This window comes from Bombina bombina, chromosome 2 (genome assembly GCF_027579735.1).
Source record: "Bombina bombina isolate aBomBom1 chromosome 2, aBomBom1.pri, whole genome shotgun sequence".
NCBI lineage: Eukaryota > Metazoa > Chordata > Amphibia > Anura > Bombinatoridae > Bombina > Bombina bombina.
Window position 1 is genome coordinate 318,356,294 of NC_069500.1, and position 19,502 is coordinate 318,375,795.

Below are 19,502 nucleotides of genomic sequence, written 5' to 3' on the forward strand. Positions count from 1 at the left end.
TCAGTGTTTTGATCTGTTCACCATCAACATTGCATGCAGCAGCAACCACAGCCTCCCAGACACTGTTCAGAGAGGTGTACTGTTTTCCCTCCTTGTAAATCTCACATTTGATGATGGACCACAGGTTCTCAATGGGGTTCAGATCAGGTGAACAAGGAGGCCATGTCATTAGATTTTCTTCTTTTATACCCTTTCTTGCCAGCCACGCTGTGGAGTACTTGGATGCGTGTGATGGAGCATTGTCCTGCATGAAAATCATGTTTTTCTTGAAGGATGCAGACTTCTTCCTGTACCACTGCTTGAAGAAGGTGTCTTCCAGAAACTGGCAGTAGGACTGGGAGTTGAGCTTGACTCCATACTCAACCCGAAAAGGCCCCACAAGCTCATCTTTGATGATACCAGCCCAAGCCAGTACTCCACCTCCACCTTGCTGGCGTCTGAGTCAGACTGGAGCTCTCTGCCCTTTACCAATCCAGCCACGGGCCCATCCATCTGGCCCATCAAGACTCACTCTCATTTCATCAGTCCATAAAACCTTAGAAAAATCAGTCTTGAGATATTTCTTGGCCCAGTCTTGACGTTTCAGCTTGTGTGTCTTGTTCAGTGGTGGTCGTCTTTCAGCCTTTCTTACCTTGGCCATGTCTCTGAGTATTGCACACCTTGTGCTTTTGGGCACTCCAGTGATGTTGCAGCTCTGAAATATGGCCAAACTGGTGGCAAGTGGCATCTTGGCAGCTGCACGCTTGACTTTTCTCAGTTCATGGGCAGTTATTTTGCGCCTTGGTTTTTCCACACGCTTCTTGCGACCCTGTTGACTATTTTGAATGAAACGCTTGATTGTTCGATGATCACGCTTCAGAAGCTTTGCAATTTTAAGAGTGCTGCATCCCTCTGCAAGATATCTCACTATTTTTGACTTTTCTGAGCCTGTCAAGTCCTTCTTTTGACCCATTTTGCCAAAGGAAAGGAAGTTGCCTAATAATTATGCACACCTGATATAGGGTGTTGATGTCATTAGACCACACCCCTTCTCATTACAGAGATGCACATCACCTAATATGCTTAATTGGTAGTAGGCTTTCGAGCCTATACAGCTTGGAGTAAGATAACATGCATAAAGAGGATGATGTGGTCAAAATACTCATTTGCCTAATAATTCTGCACTCCCTGTATATATATATATATTATATATAGCATGCTTGTTAGATCATTGCAGCATATGTGTAGTTCTCTGAATGTGTATATGTGTAGTTCTCTGAGTGTGTTCAGAGGCTTAGCATCTCTCCTCTATTTTTCATCCTACCCAAAATAATTCCTGGACTGCCTTGACTCACTTCCGCAACTACATCCCACAAGACAAGCCTCTTCAACCTGTAGACTGTAAGCTCTTTGGAGCGGGCCCTCTTCCTCTTGTAATAGATCTGTATAGTCTGTTATGTTTATGTATCTGATCACAAATCCTTCTCATTGTATACCCTTATCTATGTACCCAGTGCTACGGAATTTATGCATTACAGCTGAATTGTTTAACACATTGTGTAGAAACAGTGAATAATTTATGTTTAACTTTACAAATATAATTATAAAGAGACACAGTAGCAATAAACGTTTTATATCGTGTAGGAATACATAACCCAAAACATCCTATAATATCACATTCTAATTTCTGGAGGAAATAATAAACATGAATAATGAAGATATGTCAAATGTTACAATGGAAAAAATATTTTCATCTAATACCAGTCAGTCAATTGACAAAGAAATTTCGAGGTTCCAATTGATGGATACTAACAGCGCAACTTAGAAATTTGAATAGACAAAAAAGAGAACATAATCTCTTTGTTATTATGGTATTTATTAGGTTGATAACTAACACATGAAAACTAACACGTGAAAAATAAATGAGAACATAAATCAGTCATATCATAATGGATACAATGTTATTTACGTGTTGATATAAATAGATAATCAACAAACAGAGGGAGCACAGAGGAGGCTGACTGAATTCAGCAGAAATAATATATTATGATATATCAAAAAGATTGTATATAAATAAGAATACAAATAATTAATCAATCAAAAATTTAAAAAATTCCAAAATAATGGAGACTGAGGTCTTTATTAGATATTAGATATGAGAAACAGAAAAATGGAAGAGAAATATGTGAACATAAATGTTAATACATGCTGAAAAGAAGGCATGTGTATAGTGTTAAGCTATCTTACTCAGTGGTTTTTAACAACTGCCATTTGAAGTTCACATACTATTCCCAAAAGTTCACCAAATCATACACTGAATTATATCCCTTAGGAATACGTGATTCAAGGGTGAAAATTCAGTAAGCTTCTTGTTTCAATACAATTTTATTAACATCACTGCCTTGTGGTGGTACTTTTACCTACTCTATTACCATCCATCTGAAAGCAAAATTTGTACTGTTATGTATGTGTATGAAGTGTTTGGCCATTTCTGAACAGGGATCTGATCTTTTTATGTCTGATAAATGTTGTCTAATTCTTTCCCTAACTTCTCTAGAAGTACAACAGTTCAAAAATTCAAAAGAGATCTAATTTCACTTTTGGATGAAGGCCACATTGATCAAAAGACTTTTGATTTTCTCTTGGTTGACAACCCATTGACTCCAATTATACATGTTCTACCTAAAGTACATAAAAGTGTTGATGATATAAAAGGTAGAACAATAGTATCCAGCTTTGGCTCATTTTGTGAACCATTGTCAGAATGGCTTGACAGTATCTTGCAGCCATTGGTGCATGGTCTACAAAGTTACTTAAGAGATACGAAACATGTTCTACAAATGTTTGATCATTTCACTTGGAAAGAGGAATATCAATGTGGTGTCACTATATTCATCTATTCCACATACCATGGGTAATATGGCAATTAAATATTTTTTGGAGACCAGAACCAGTTACACTAGAGAGTTTTCACAATATATATTGGAAGTTTTGCATTTTTTACTTACCCATAATTATTTTAAGTTTGAAGAATCATATTACTTACAACTACAAGGGACGGCGATGGGGGCAAAATTTGCCCCCTCATACTCCAATCTTGTAATGGGCTGGTGGGAATTGTTTATGATATATTGTGACTATAATCCATATTTTCAATCCATTAAAAGTTATCACCATTACATAGATGATCTGATATTGATATGGAAAGGAAACCCATTATCTATTGACAACTTTGTTGAATATTTGAATGCAAATGAATGGGGTTTAAAGTTTACCTTTGAGACACACAAAACTACTATTCATTTTCTTGATTTAAAACTTAATAGTGTAGTTGGGATCAATGGAATAAAAACTGCGATATATAGAAAACCAATATCAGGAAACACTTTACTCCATGGTAAAAGTAATCATCCTCCCAAAGTACCCTATTCCATTGCAAAAGGCCAGTTCATCAGGACTAAGAGAAACTGGATGATTTATAATATGTAACCCAAAGTGAGGATCTACAAAAGAGACTAAAACAGAGAGGTTACAAAGATACAGCAATACTAAAAGCTAAAACAGAGGTAGATAGTATAGACAGGAAAACACTCTTGTTGGACAAGCAAAAACCTAAAAAAAACTAATGAAGATCAAGTAAAGTTTGTTACACAATATTCGTCAATTTACAATGATATCTGTAAAATTATTTGTAAACATCTACCTATGCTTTGAGCTGATGAAAGTTTAGTTAAAATAGTTGAAAAAGGTTGTAGATTCTCTTACAGGAGAGGATTTACTATTGAAAATCAAATATCTCCCAGTGTTTTACCTAAAACGAAAACTCAAAGCTCTTGGTTAGACTCAAAAGGGATGTTTAAATGTGGATACAGTGCATGTATACCATGCACTTTTATCCAAAGAGGATAAAAGACTCCTTTGTTTCTGCTGTTATAGATAAACAATACAAAGTAAATTGCTGTGTAAATTGTCGATCTAAAAATGTGATATACCTGATTTGGTGTACTTGTACCAAGAAACAGTATGTAGGTTGTACTTCTAGAGAAGTTAGGGAAAGAATTAGACAACATTTATCAGACATAAAAAGATCAGATCCCTGTTCAGAAATGGCCAAACACTTCATACACATACATAACAGTACAAATTTTACTTTCAGATGGATGGTAATAGAGTAGGTAAAAGTACCACCACAAGGCAGTGATATTAATAAAATTGTATTGAAACAAGAAGCTTACTGGATTTTCACCCTTGAATCACGTATTCCTAAGGGATATAATTCAGTGTATGATTTGGTGAACTTTTGAGAATAGTATGTGAACTTCAAATAGCAGTTGTTAAGATAGCTTAACACTATACACATGCCTTCTTTTCAGCATGTATTAACATTTATGATCACATATTTTTCTTCCCTTTTTCTGTTTCTCATATCTAATATCTAATAAAGACCTCAGACTCCATTATTTTGGATTTTTTTTTAATTTTTGATTGATTAATTATTTGTATCCTTATTTATATACAATCTTTTTGATATATCATAATATATTATTTCTGCTGAATTCGGTCAGCCTCCTCTGTGCTCCCCCTGTTTGTTGATTATCTATTTATATCAACACGTAAATAACATTGTATCCATTATGATATGGCGACACAGGGGAGACTGATTTGTGTTCTCATTTATTTTTAACATGTTAGTTTTCATGTGTTAGTTATCAACCTAATAAATACCATAATAACAAAGAGATTATGTTCTCTTTTTTGTCTATTCAAATTTCTAAGTTGCGCAGTTAGTATCCATCAATTGGAACCTCGCAATTTCTTTGTCAATTGACTGACTGGTATTAGATGAAAAGATTTTTTCCATTGTAAAATTTGACATATCTGCATTATTCATGTTTATCATTTCCTCCAGAAATTAGAATGTAATATTATATGATGTTTTGGGTTATGTATTCCTACACGATATAAAACGTTTATTGCTACTGTGTCTCTTTATAATTATATTTGTAAAGTTAAACATAAATTATTCACTGTTTCTACACAATGTGTTAAACAATTCAGCTGTAATGCATAAAATTGTAATCACTAGTATCCAATAATATGTCAGTATTGGTTTTAAATATGGCAGTATTTTTACCAAGCTTATGTCTATGAGTAAGGCCCCAGGCTGAAACATGTCAGACGCTTGTTACTGATGACTGTTACTTTTTAATTTGACCATTAAAGTTAGACTTTTTATCTTCAAGCTCCGGATGATTTGCCTTTTTTTCTATTATTGAGTTTCCCCTTCTAAAATCTCTGGTGCTTCACTTGGAACAGTTTTGGAACTCTTTACATTATCCCTGGAAATTATTCTTGGGCTCAATACGGCTTCTGGATAGCTGGAGCTCAATTCACCACTTCAGGATTGGCGGAGCGGTATTGACCACGTCACATACGTGCTAGGCGGTTTGCTGAATTGCGGTTGCAGATGGAGTGAGGACGAGGCTGTTTTTTCCCTTGTCTTCCAGAGGTGCGGCGGTGCTATATTGGAAGTTTCTGTGGTGAGAGAAGTCCACCTGTTTCTTGCACGATCCGTGAGTGTCTAATACGCTACCTCCATTCAAGGAGTATAAGCGTTTTTGCCCTGTTGTATTAAATTCGTCTACCGAGCTACAGCATCCTGAACTAATTATCTGGGAAATTTTCAATCAGAAAGTTTTAAATCTGATTGCTCCTTTTGAGAGCCCCTGCAGACTGTGATCCCTTGTTTCTTATTCATATATGTGTAAATACATACATATATACACATATATATACATTTATATACATATATATATACACTTATATATACACTTTAGCGCCCTTTCCAGTCAAATACCTTAATAGTTGAAAAATCATTTTTAATCAATTTTAATAATTATTAATAATATGCTTTAATGTGTTTTACTGTAAATATTTAACATTCCAATGTTCTTTATGCTCCATTGAAGTCTAAAGGGAGAAGACGTTAATGTGGTCACAATATCTGAAGTCCTAAAGATAATGCACATAAGGTTTCGCTCACGCACAAACAATTATTATTATTATCAGGTATTTGTAGAGCGCCAACAGATTCCTCACTTTCAACTTGTAATATGCATGCTAACTTACAAGTTCATAAAAATGATTAAAAAATATTAAACATAATGTAAAATATATAGATCTGGGGCAAGATTACCTATGCGGTGTCGCCTGCAAAAGCCGGCGAGACCGCATATGTAATCTTTCACATATACGGTGCCGCATATAACTGTGGCGCGTATATTTCACTCATCTCCCACAATTTTTACTCCCATAAGCTAACATAGAGCCGCATCGCAAATTGGTATCATATATTCAGCTCAAGGACTTATGTGGCGAAAATGGAAATATTTTACTCCATTTTCACCTCGCCACAGATAGGCAGGTGCAGCAAGCCTTGCGCTGAAAACGTGAGCACCGTAACTCCCATAACTCCCTGAAAATATTAACTAAAACCTAATTCATGCGCAATATCTACAAGCTCCAACCTTATCCCCTAATCCGCCATTCACCCACATTGCAATAATACTAATAAATATATTAACCCCTAAACCACCAAACCCCACAACGCAATTAACCTAATTAAGCTATTAACTCTTAAACCGCCAACCGCCCACAACGCAAATAACTAACTACATTTCTAAGCCCCCTAACCTAACACCCCCTAAATTAACCACAATTACCTACATTAAAAATACTAAGTTACAATTAAAAACCTAACATTACTTTAAAAATAAAAAACTAAGTTTAAATTAATCTAAAATTACTAAAAATTAAAAAAGTCTAACATTACAGAAAATAATAAACCAAATGATCAAAAATTTAAAAATTAAACCTAATCCTTATGCAAATAAAAAAGCCCCCCAAAATAAAACACCCCCTAATCTAAGAATAAAATACCAATAGCCCTTAATAGGGCTTTTTATAGGGCATTGCCCTAAGTTAAACAGCACTTTTGCATAAAAATAATTATAAGTCTACCTTAACAGTAAACCCCCCACCCACCAAACCCCCCCCAAAAAAAAAAACTTAACACTGAAAAACCTAAGCTACCCATTGCCCCTAAAGGGCATTCAGCTCTTTTTCAGTGCCCAAAATCCCTATTCTAAAAAAAAAAAAAAATCCTAACTCTCACCCAAAAAAGGTACTCACCGTTCCTGAAGTCCGGCAGGGAAAAACTTCTTCCAAGTGGTGAAGTCTTCTTCCAAGCAGTGATATCTTCTTCCATTGCGGCAACATCTTCTATCTTCATCCAGGACCAAGCCGACACAGAGCGGAGATGAGCGCGGAACAGAAGACCGGCGACCGCGGAGCCATCAAGTGTGGAGATCCTCTTTGTACGATCACCGCCGCACACTGAGGATTAAATTCAAGGTACGTGTCTAAATATGGGCTACCTTGCATTCCTATTGGCTGATTTGATTCTTCAATAGGATGAGAGCTACTAAAATCCTATTGGCTGTTCAAATCACTTTGAATTCAATCCTCAGTGGGCGGCGGTAATCGTACAAAGAGGATCTCCACGCTCGATGGCTCCACGGTCGCCGGTCTTCTGTTCCAAACTCATCTCATCTCCGCTCCGCGTCGACTTCGTCCTGGATGAAGATAGATGGAAGAAGATATCGCCGCTTGGAAGAAGACTTCACCGTTTGGAAGAAGACTTTCTCTGCCGGATTTCAGGAACGGTGAAGACTTTCTCTGCCGGATTTGAACAGTCAATATGATTTCAGTAGCTCTCATCCTATTGGCTGATTTGAATTTGAAGACTCAAATCAGCCAATAGGAATGCAAGGTACGCCATATTTAAACACGTTCCTTGAATTCAATCCTCAGTGTGCGGCGGTGATCATACAAAGAGGATTTCCATGCTCCATGGCTCTGTGGTCGCTGGTATTCAGTTCTGCCATCGCTGGTCTTCAGTTCCACGGTCACCAGTCTTCAGTTTTGCGCTGGCTTGCTCCTGGAAGAAGATAGAAGATATTGCCGCTTGGAAGAAAACGTCACCGCCGAACTTCAGGAACCTTGAGTACCTATCTGGAGGTTAGACTTAGGCTTTTTTTTTTCTTTTTTGGGGGTTTGGATTTTTTTTTAGATTAGGGATTTAATGGGCCTTTGAAAAAGAGCTAAATGCCCTTTTAAGGGAAGTAAAAGAGCTTAATGTCCTTTTAAGGGCAATGCCCATACAAATGCCCCTTTAGGGGCAATGGGTAGTTTAGGATTTTTTAGTGTTAGGTTTTTTTATTTTGGGGGGTTTGGTGGGTGGGGGTTTTACTGTTAGAGGGGGGACTTAGTATTTTTTAAGGTAAAAAAGCTGTTAAACTTAGGGCAATGCCCTAAAAAAGGCCCTTTTAAGGGCTATTAGTAGTTTAGCATTAGATTAGGGGGGTTATTTTGGGGGGGCTTTTTTATTTTCATAGGGATTAGGTTTAATTTTTTTATTTTTGATAATTTGGTTTATTATTTTATGTAATGTTAGAATTTTTTATTTTTTGTAATCTTAGATTAATTTAATTTAATTTTATTTTTATTTTTAAGTAATGTTAGATTTTTTATTTTAATTGTTTGTAACTTAGTATTTTTTAATGTACGTAATTGGGGTTAGGTTAAGGGTCTTAGTAATTTAATTAGTTATTTGTGTTGTGGGGTTTTGGCAGTTTAGGGATTAATAGTTTTATTAGGATTATTGCGTTGTGTGGGTTTGGCAGTTTAGGGGTTAATAGTTTTATTAGGATTATTGGTTGTGTGGGTTTGGTGGATTAGGGGTTAATAGACTTATAAGGTTTGTTGCGATGTGGGTTAATAGGGGATTAGGGGTTAATAGTTTTAATAGGTACTTTGCGATGTGGGTTAATGGCAGATTAGGGGTTAATAGTTTTAATAGGGACTTTACGATGTGGGTGAATGCCGTATTATGGGTTAATACATTTATTAGGTAGTTTGCGATGTTGGGGTTGGCGGATTTAGGGGTTAATACTTTTATTATTAGTTCCGATGTGAGTTTGATGGCCGATATAGGGTTTTTATGTGTGGGGTTTATTTTTGAGAGGCAGGTTAAACTTTTACGGGAGATTTACATTTTTTTTTATTTTCTTAGGCGCCTGCAGTTTCTAAGCGATTCCAGAAATTTGAATTTACGCTCATTTCAAGACATCGCTAGTTTATCCGACTTACGGCACTTTATGAACTGCCGGCAGGGATTATGTGATACCCCGATGTGCGAGGTGAAATTAAGGGCGGTGCGGGTTTCAGCAGTTACGATGAAGCTTGAGCCGCATATGTACTCTCGCCCCTGATGTTATCGGGATCTGCCAATCAGATTATGCCTCTTCTTGCATTTGTTTATAACCAAGCCCAACAATTTTTGCATTGTCTGTCCATCTCAAATTTGTATTCAGTACATGCCCTTTACTGATACTCATCCCCTTTTTTCTTTTCAAAATTATTTAATTATTTTTTTCTATATTCTTTTATCTACTCTTTTTCTCTCCTCTTATCAGTTGTGCTGTATTAAATTGCTTAACTATCAGAAGATATGAAAAGTTGAAGAAATGCATATTTTTATTTATTGCATTTCTGTTTTGTAATGTAAACCTAAAAAATTCAGTAAAAATATTTAAAAAAAAAAAGTTTTACAATCACCTTTGGTTTGAACAGTATAATCAGAAAGAATGTTGCCAAAAACTCTAATTTAAATAGTGATTTTTCTTAATTTTTTTTAAATTTATTTGCAAAAACAATTTATATCTAATATTGTAGTTAATGTGGTGAGTAAGTTAATATTTTTGAATATTTTGAATATTCATGTATTTATTTGGCAGATGCAGGTTTGATTCTGCTTACTGTATCATTTTCTATTTTTACAAGGAGTACACAAAATATTAGGTGAAACTGTGCAAACCTCTTCAAGGTATAAAATATATAACATACGGTATAAAACAAGGGTCTAACCTTCATCATAACCACATATCTCTGCTTCTACCTGTTCATTCTGCAGCATCTCCCTACACCTCTACTCTTTGTAGTTATATTGCATCCAGTGGCAATCCTAGACAGTGCGGTGGTGCTATGGACCCTTATTCATTGCTATAGGAGGAAAAAGGGGGCTGAAAAAATAAGGGTAGGAATCCATATAGGTACAAGAAAATTAAATCACCAGCAGCACAAATTGCACCCCTAATATTTACCTTTGACATAAATGTTTTGCACCTCCTAAATGTATTGTCCATAAACTAGATATGTGTAGCTTGAAGCCATACTGTGGCTTCTGCCCTCAGGATCAGGATCTTTGTCCTCACAAGTATCCAGACCAGAGCATGTTTGAAGAAAATTAAAGTGGAAAATACATGACTATTGGGAGTTGTCAAACAGGGTGTAAGCTAAATAGACTATAGTTTTTATAGTAGAGTCTGAAAACCCATATTCTGAAATGTGACAGCTATGTACTTGGACCTCAAGTATTGAGATCTTGAGGACCTCATTAAAGGGTCAAGACTAGAGTTGCTAGAACAAGTATAAAGTAGCAACATACAATAGGTTCCTTTGCTTGGCAGTAGGGACAACAGATTGTGACCACTCAATAATGTAGACCAAGGACCAGGGTAATTGACCACCATAAGTTAGCAGAAGGTGCTGCAGCCAGCAAAGACTAAACACAGTAGAATTGGATAAGGTAACTGAAAACATCCTAGACTGGCAATAGAGAGTGCATCAAGCTAGAATGAAGAAGCTGTAGCCACTAACAAATCAAGGAAGAATGATGAAGCTGTAGCCACTAACAAATCAATGTAGAATGATTAAGCTATAATCACTAAGCTGGCACATAGTAGACAAGAGAACAACATACACAGAAAAAAGATCCTATTAGATATAACTGTAACATTAAATGCTAAAACTTCTAAACAAACCTAACTCCAAAGTGTAATAAGAAGACAAAACAAAACAAAAAAGGGGCGGAGTCTACAGCTGTCACAGGAGGACGCGTTTGAGAAGAGCTCCAGACAATATTTGGATTTTTAGGACTCTGAGCGCAATTACTTCATTTCTCAAAATAAGTGAGCCAAAATATTCACTAAGAGAATCTGGAGGTTTGAATTGATCCGTGGACCTACCTATATTCTTCAGCTTGACACGGAACATTTGATTCCATGGTGCAAGAAGCTGGTGTTTGGGTGTTGAGGCTGCCGCATAATTCCCCCCCAGGATACTGGGTTAGTGAGCAGTTTAAAGCGTTGCACTTTTCACATAATAGCTAAGATTCATAGTAAAGACTTGTGATAAATACTTAAGATGGAACCTTGGGAAGTTACTCTAATGGAGGAGATTGGCAACGCTCTGATGGGGCATCTGTTACAACTCGAGAGTCACTTGCAGTATGCAATAATGCCTGTGAATTTGAGCAACAGAGCAATATGACCACATGAATAACAGTTGACATGGATAACAGCTATATAGAAGAAACAGATGCAAAGGGAAAAATGTGTTCCCCCCTGATTCAGTAGATGTCAAGTACAACAACCATGCTGTCTGAGGAGACACAGATCGGAGAGACTGGACATGAGCAACAAGGCAAATCTGACCATCAATCTAACTATACCAGTGTTATCGCCCTAACCTGGTCTCCTGATGATTTTCGGCCAATCTACAAGTTGGTGGATCCCCTTAGCCAAATCAAGACATTTGAGTCTCTCTATCCCCATTTGGTCATGCTTATTTCTAAAAACCCTTGGCCGTATATGGATGAATCAAGGTTTGTGCCAAAGTTAGTGGACCCACATGAGAGAGGCTTGTTAACTCCAGCAGACAAGATCCAGAGATTCCAGCAGTTCGATATGAGCCGATACAGTTTGCAGATTAGATCTGGCATTGGATAGACTGTGGTGAACATATCGTTGACTGAGCTCCTCCAGCTAGTTTTGACCAAATATCAATAGATCTGAGACTTTTTGAAGTAGCTAATAAGCTATACTAGGTAGATGACTAGTTGAACATTTTCAATATATTTATGCTCCCCTTGCTGCCTATTAGTAATATTTTAGGCTGGTTAATAAGCCTGGTATAAAAGGTAATTTATCTCTCTACGTACTATTGAAATTAATTTGAATAATACAACTGCTAATAACTGTGAACCATCCTATAAGTAACCTTTATTTCCGCTATATACCATAACAGCATATCACACTCAGTACAAATGCCTTGCTCAGCAATATTGAATGGTAGCATGAAAATATATGCCGGTGGTATCAAACTAGGGATGGTTATTATGATGTTCAACAAACATGAGTTAGATGACTATGCTATTGTAAAATCTATTTTTATGTTTATCTAACTATGATTTTTTAGTTACTCGCTCAGTTCTTAATATATGCCATACGTCAATAGTAATATGCCAGACCTAGTTACTTGATTCTTAAGGTCTATCCCAATGATCTTGCAGATGCTACTTAGTTTTGTTATGTACATAAAATATACACTCTACTCCCTAAGAATGAACATATTAATAGTTGCTACCAATGTACAACTTATAGACTGTTTTAGCTCCCCATTCTGATATCTTAACAATCTTTGGTATACATATTGTAATGGGTGGCGACTCTATTGTCAGCGGCCGGCGCAGTGGAGTTTGCTAGGCCCATATATAAATTATTTTCTTTCTTATATATTTCTCATTTAGTAAGGGATTAAAATCTTAAATGATATCTTCAAACCTATTTGGTACAACGTTTCCTACCAGTAGGGCGCGCACTGTGTAACTTGTCGTTTTATTTATAACCAATCAAGTATATTATCGGTAGTATTTGTTTCTTGAAGAATATAATGTTAATCCTAATAATTGTTTTATCTAGTTTCTATTGGTTTTGCTATATTGTATGGTTCATGGGAGATTTAAGGTGACATATAACAGGGGCTTTGGTATTAATATTTACAAGTTCTATGCCTCCCTATAGAAGAGCCTTATATAGCTAGTTCTATTTTTATGCTTATAGAGATTATTAAGGCTATCAATTATTTAGAGTGCCCTCTAGAGTTACAAGAGTTATTGCACTGGTATATAAAGTGTTCTTACTAGTTTGGGTTATGTACCTGTTTGAATAAGACTATACTAGTTAAACATATGGTTTTCTAACTGAATGAAGACAAAGACGACTTAAATATGAAGATGTTATTAATTCGTTGGTTAGGTCCCAACCATTATAACTACTGGTATTACTAATTTCATACGGAGTTGATTTTATATTTGTTATAATTGATATAACCCATAATGGACTCTTTCATCCATAACTTCAGTTTAGAAAATCCACAAGTGGATTAGGGGTTAATAGTTTTAATAGGTACTTTGCGATGTGGGTTAATGGCAGATTAGGGGTTAATAGTTTTAATAGGGACTTTACGATGTGGGTGAATGCCGTATTATGGGTTAATACATTTATTAGGTAGTTTGCGATGTTGGGGTTGGCGGATTTAGGGGTTAATACTTTTATTATTAGTTCCGATGTGAGTTTGATGGCCGATATAGGGTTTTTATGTGTGGGGTTTATTTTTGAGAGGCAGGTTAAACTTTTATGGGAGATTTACATTTTTTTTTATTTTCTTAGGCGCCTGCAGTTTCTAAGCGATTCCAGAAATTTGAATTTACGCTCATTTCTAGACATCGCTAGTTTATCCGACTTACGGCACTTTATGAACTGCCGGCGGGGATTATGTGATACCCCGATGTGCGAGGTGAAATTAAGGGCGGTGCGGGTTTCAGCAGTTACGATGAAGCTTGAGCCGCATATGTACTCTCGCCCCTGATGTTATCGGGATCTGCCAATCAGATTATGCCTCTTCTTGCATTTATTTATAACCAAGCCCAACAATTTTTGCATTGTCTGTCCATCTCAAATTTGTATTCAGTACATGCCCTTTACTGATACTCATCCCCTTTTTTCTTTTCAAAATTATTTAATTATTTTTTTCTATATTCTTTTATCTACTCTTTTTCTCTCCTCTTATCAGTTGTGCTGTATTAAATTGCTTAACTATCAGAAGATATGAAAAGTTGAAGAAATGCATATTTTTATTTATTGCATTTCTGTTTTGTAATGTAAACCTAAAAAATTCAGTAAAAATATTTAAAAAAAAAAAAGTTTTACAATCACCTTTGGTTTGAACAGTATAATCAGAAAGAATGTTGCCAAAAACTCTAATTTAAATAGTGATTTTTCTTAATTTTTTTTAAATTTATTTGCAAAAACAATTTATATCTAATATTGTAGTTAATGTGGTGAGTAAGTTAATATTTTTGAATATTTTGAATATTCATGTATTTATTTGGCAGATGCAGGTTTGATTCTGCTTACTGTATCATTTTCTATTTTTACAAGGAGTACACAAAATATTAGGTGAAACTGTGCAAACCTCTTCAAGGTATAAAATATATAACATACGGTATAAAACAAGGGTCTAACCTTCATCATAACCACATATCTCTGCTTCTACCTGTTCATTCTGCAGCATCTCCCTACACCTCTACTCTTTGTAGTTATATTGCATCCAGTGGCAATCCTAGACAGTGCGGTGGTGCTATGGACCCTTATTCATTGCTATAGGAGGAAAAAGGGGGCTGAAAAAATAAGGGTAGGAATCCATATAGGTACAAGAAAATTAAATCACCAGCAGCACAAATTGCACCCCTAATATTTACCTTTGACATAAATGTTTTGCACCTCCTAAATGTATTGTCCATAAACTAGATATGTGTAGCTTGAAGCCATACTGTGGCTTCTGCCCTCAGGATCAGGATCTTTGTCCTCACAAGTATCCAGACCAGAGCATGTTTGAAGAAAATTAAAGTGGAAAATACATGTCTATTGGGAGTTGTCAAACAGGATGTAAGCTAAATAGACTATAGTTTTTATAGTAGAGTCTGAAAACCCATATTCTGAAATTTGACAGCTATGTACTTGGACCTCAAGTATTGAAGATCTTGAGGACCTCATTAAAGGGTCAAGACTAGAGTTGCTAGAACAAGTATAAAGTAGCAACATACAATAGGTTCCTTTGCTTGGCAGTAGGGACAACAGATTGTGACCACTCAATAATGTAGACCAAGGACCAGGGTAATTGACCACCATAAGTTAGCAGAAGGTGCTGCAGCCAGCAAAGACTAAACACAGTAGAATTGGATAAGGTAACTGAAAACATCCTAGACTGGCAATAGAGAGTGCATCAAGCTAGAATGAAGAAGCTGTAGCCACTAACAAATCAAGGAAGAATGATGAAGCTGTAGCCACTAACAAATCAATGTAGAATGATTAAGCTATAATCACTAAGCTGGCACATAGTAGACAAGAGAACAACATACACAGAAAAAAGATCCTATTAGATATAACTGTAACATTAAATGCTAAAACTTCTAAACAAACCTAACTCCAAAGTGTAATAAGAAGACAAAACAAAACAAAAAAGGGGCGGAGTCTACAGCTGTCACAGGAGGACGCGTTTGAGAAGAGCTCCAGACAATATTTGGATTTTTAGGACTCTGAGCGCAATTACTTCATTTCTCAAAATAAGTGAGCCAAAATATTCACTAAGAGAATCTGGAGGTTTGAATTGATCCGTGGACCTACCTATATTCTTCAGCTTGACACGGAACATTTGATTCCATGGTGCGAGAAGCTGGTGTTTGGGTGTTGAGGCTGCCGCATAATTCCCCCCCAGGATACTGGGTTAGTGAGCAGTTTAAAGCGTTGCACTTTTCACATAATAGCTAAGATTCATAGTAAAGACTTGTGATAAATACTTAAGATGGAACCTTGGGAAGTTACTCTAATGGAGGAGATTGGCAACGCTCTGATGGGGCATCTGTTACAACTCGAGAGTCACTTGCAGTATGCAATAATGCCTGTGAATTTGAGCAACAGAGCAATATGACCACATGAATAACAGTTGACATGGATAACAGCTATATAGAAGAAACAGATGCAAAGGGAAAAATGTGTTCCCCCCTGATTCAGTAGATGTCAAGTACAACAACCATGCTGTCTGAGGAGACACAGATCGGAGAGACTGGACATGAGCAACAAGGCAAATCTGACCATCAATCTAACTATACCAGTGTTATCGCCCTAACCTGGTCTCCTGATGATTTTCGGCCAATCTACAAGTTGGTGGATCCCCTTAGCCAAATCAAGACATTTGAGTCTCTCTATCCCCATTTGGTCATGCTTATTTCTAAAAACCCTTGGCCGTATATGGATGAATCAAGGTTTGTGCCAAAGTTAGTGGACCCACATGAGAGAGGCTTGTTAACTCCAGCAGACAAGATCCAGAGATTCCAGCAGTTCGATATGAGCCGATACAGTTTGCAGATTAGATCTGGCATTGGATAGACTGTGGTGAACATATCGTTGACTGAGCTCCTCCAGCTAGTTTTGACCAAATATCAATAGATCTTAGACTTTTTGAAGTAGCTAATAAGCTATACTAGGTAGATGACTAGTTGAACATTTTCAATATATTTATGCTCCCCTTGCTGCCTATTAGTAATATTTTAGGCTGGTTAATAAGCCTGGTATAAAAGGTAATTTATCTCTCTACGTACTATTGAAATTAATTTGAATAATACAACTGCTAATAACTGTGAACCATCCTATAAGTAACCTTTATTTCCGCTATATACCATAACAGCATATCACACTCAGTACAAATGCCTTGCTCAGCAATATTGAATGGTAGCATGAAAATATATGCCGGTGGTATCAAACTAGGGATGGTTATTATGATGTTCAACAAACATGAGTTAGATGACTATGCTATTGTAAAATCTATTTTTATGTTTATCTAACTATGATTTTTTAGTTACTCGCTCAGTTCTTAATATATGCCATACGTCAATAGTAATATGCCAGACCTAGTTACTTGATTCTTAAGGTCTATCCCAATGATCTTGCAGATGCTACTTAGTTTTGTTATGTACATAAAATATACACTCTACTCCCTAAGAATGAACATATTAATAGTTGATACCAATGTACAACTTATAGACTGTTTTAGCTCCCCATTCTGATATCTTAACAATCTTTGGTATACATATTGTAATGGGTGGCAACTCTATTGTCAGCGGCCGGCGCAGTGGAGTTTGCTAGGCCCATATATAAATTATTTTCTTTCTTATATATTTCTCATTTAGTAAGGGATTAAAATCTTAAATGATATCTTCAAACCTATTTGGTACAACGTTTCCTACCAGTAGGGCGCGCACTGTGTAACTTGTCGTTTTATTTATAACCAATCAAGTATATTATCGGTAGTATTTGTTTCTTGAAGAATATAATGTTAATCCTAATAATTGTTTTATCTAGTTTCTATTGGTTTTGCTATATTGTATGGTTCATGGGAGATTTAAGGTGACATATAACAGGGGCTTTGGTATTAATATTTACAAGTTCTATGCCTCCCTATAGAAGAGCCTTATATAGCTAGTTCTATTTTTATGCTTATAGAGATTATTAAGGCTATCAATTATTTAGAGTGCCCTCTATAGTTACAAGAGTTATTGCACTGGTATATAAGTGTTTTTACTAGTTTGGGTTATGTACCTGTTTGAATAAGACTATACTAGTTAAACATATGGTTTTCTAACTGAATGAAGACAAAGACGACTTAAATATGAAGATGTTATTAATTCGTTGGTTAGGTCCCAACCATTATAACTACTGGTATTACTAATTTCATACGGCGTTGATTTTATATTTGTTATAATTGATATAACCCATAATGGACTCTTTCATCCATAACTTCAGTTTAGAAGATCCACAAGTGACCATTACTCTTTATATGGGCTCGGTCTTGTATCCTGCCTATGTTATAGTTCTAGGGGGTTCATAGAGTGATATTAGAGTCTATATTAAATAATTGAGGCTGGTCATAACACAACTAATATTATCTTATTGTTGATAGCTTTGCTCTCCTCCTTTGCACAGTCCTCTTTTAGTTTACCAAGAACCAAGAGTGGCCTCATTAGTTTAAGGAGAGCAAATTAATATCCAAACACAAGTTAAAATGAGGATGACAGGGTTGCTGAGCACCTATTAGAGACTATTTTAGCTGCATCTTAGTCCGTATAACTCAGAATATATGATAAACGCCTAAAACTTTTGATTGTACTTTTATAATTGAGGGTTGTATTGTAATATGATTGTTTATGTACAAATGCATATTTAATGATGTATACAAGTTCATGTGTATGGATCTTGTCTATATTGCACTCTCTTCTGAGATATCTGTAATATATATCCTCAATAAAAATATCAAATAAAAAAAACAACAAGAAGTAGCGCTAAAATGTTATTAAAGGGATACTAACCCCACATTTTTTCTTTCATGATTCAGATAGAGCAGCAATTTTAAGCAACTTTCTAATTTACTCCTGTTATAAATTTTTCTTTGTTATCTTGCTATCTTGTTTTGAAAAAGCAGTAATGAAAGGTTAGGAGCCGGCCCATTTTTAGTTCAGCACCTTGGTAGAGCTTTCTGATTGGTATGCTACATTTAGCCACAAATCAGCAAGTGCTACCCATGTGCTGAACAAAAAATGGTCCGGCTCTAAAGCAGACAGATAGCATGAGAACAAAGAAAAATTGATAATAGGAGTACATTAAAAAGGTGCTTAAAATCTCATGCTCTATCTGATTCATGAAAGAAAAAAAAATGGGTTTAGTATCCCTTTAAGGCATTCATCACTATGTTAAGAGTTAATAATTATATTTATTAAAACATAAAATGACAAACTTCTAAAATAGAAGCATTTGTTAGTTCCAAAACCAGAACTGGTAAAATAGAAATATGAATTTCCAGCATCATAAAATCAGTGTCCAAAAATATATAAATGTCTTTTGTAGTGAGGCAAAAGGAAGCTGTCCTTGAGAAATTAATCCTTCCACTTGATATATGAACTTAACGTGCGTGCTTGAACTGAATTAGATTGTTACAGCTGTATAGTACAGGTACATTAATTTATCAAAGGCTTCGCCAACTTTCGCCCACCTAAAACTGCAGGTTCTCACAAGAGAACCTGAAGTCCGTATTTATGAAGCAGCGGCCATCAGACCGCTGCTTCCCTAACCTCTTTGCCACCTCTTAGGTGGCGAATTTCAATCTCTCCAGTCTCGTCCAGCCGGGAAGATTGACCGCTCCTGCCCGCGTGTGATTGGCTGTGCCCAGGCAAGGGGTGGCTTTGCACAAGAGCACAAAATGATGAGAAATATGAGAAGTGTTACAAAACCCCATGGAAGATTATTGATGGAACTGAAATCATATTTTATTCAATTAGCAAGTTTTAACTATTAAAGAAACACTAAAGTCAAATTTAAATAACTGTCCAGTGAACACAATCTTTTTATATGCACACCAGCTCCTACTGAGCATATACAAGAATTCACAGTCTAAACATAAATGCATTTTGTGATTGGCTGATGGGTGTCACATGAAGCAAGGGAGGAAGA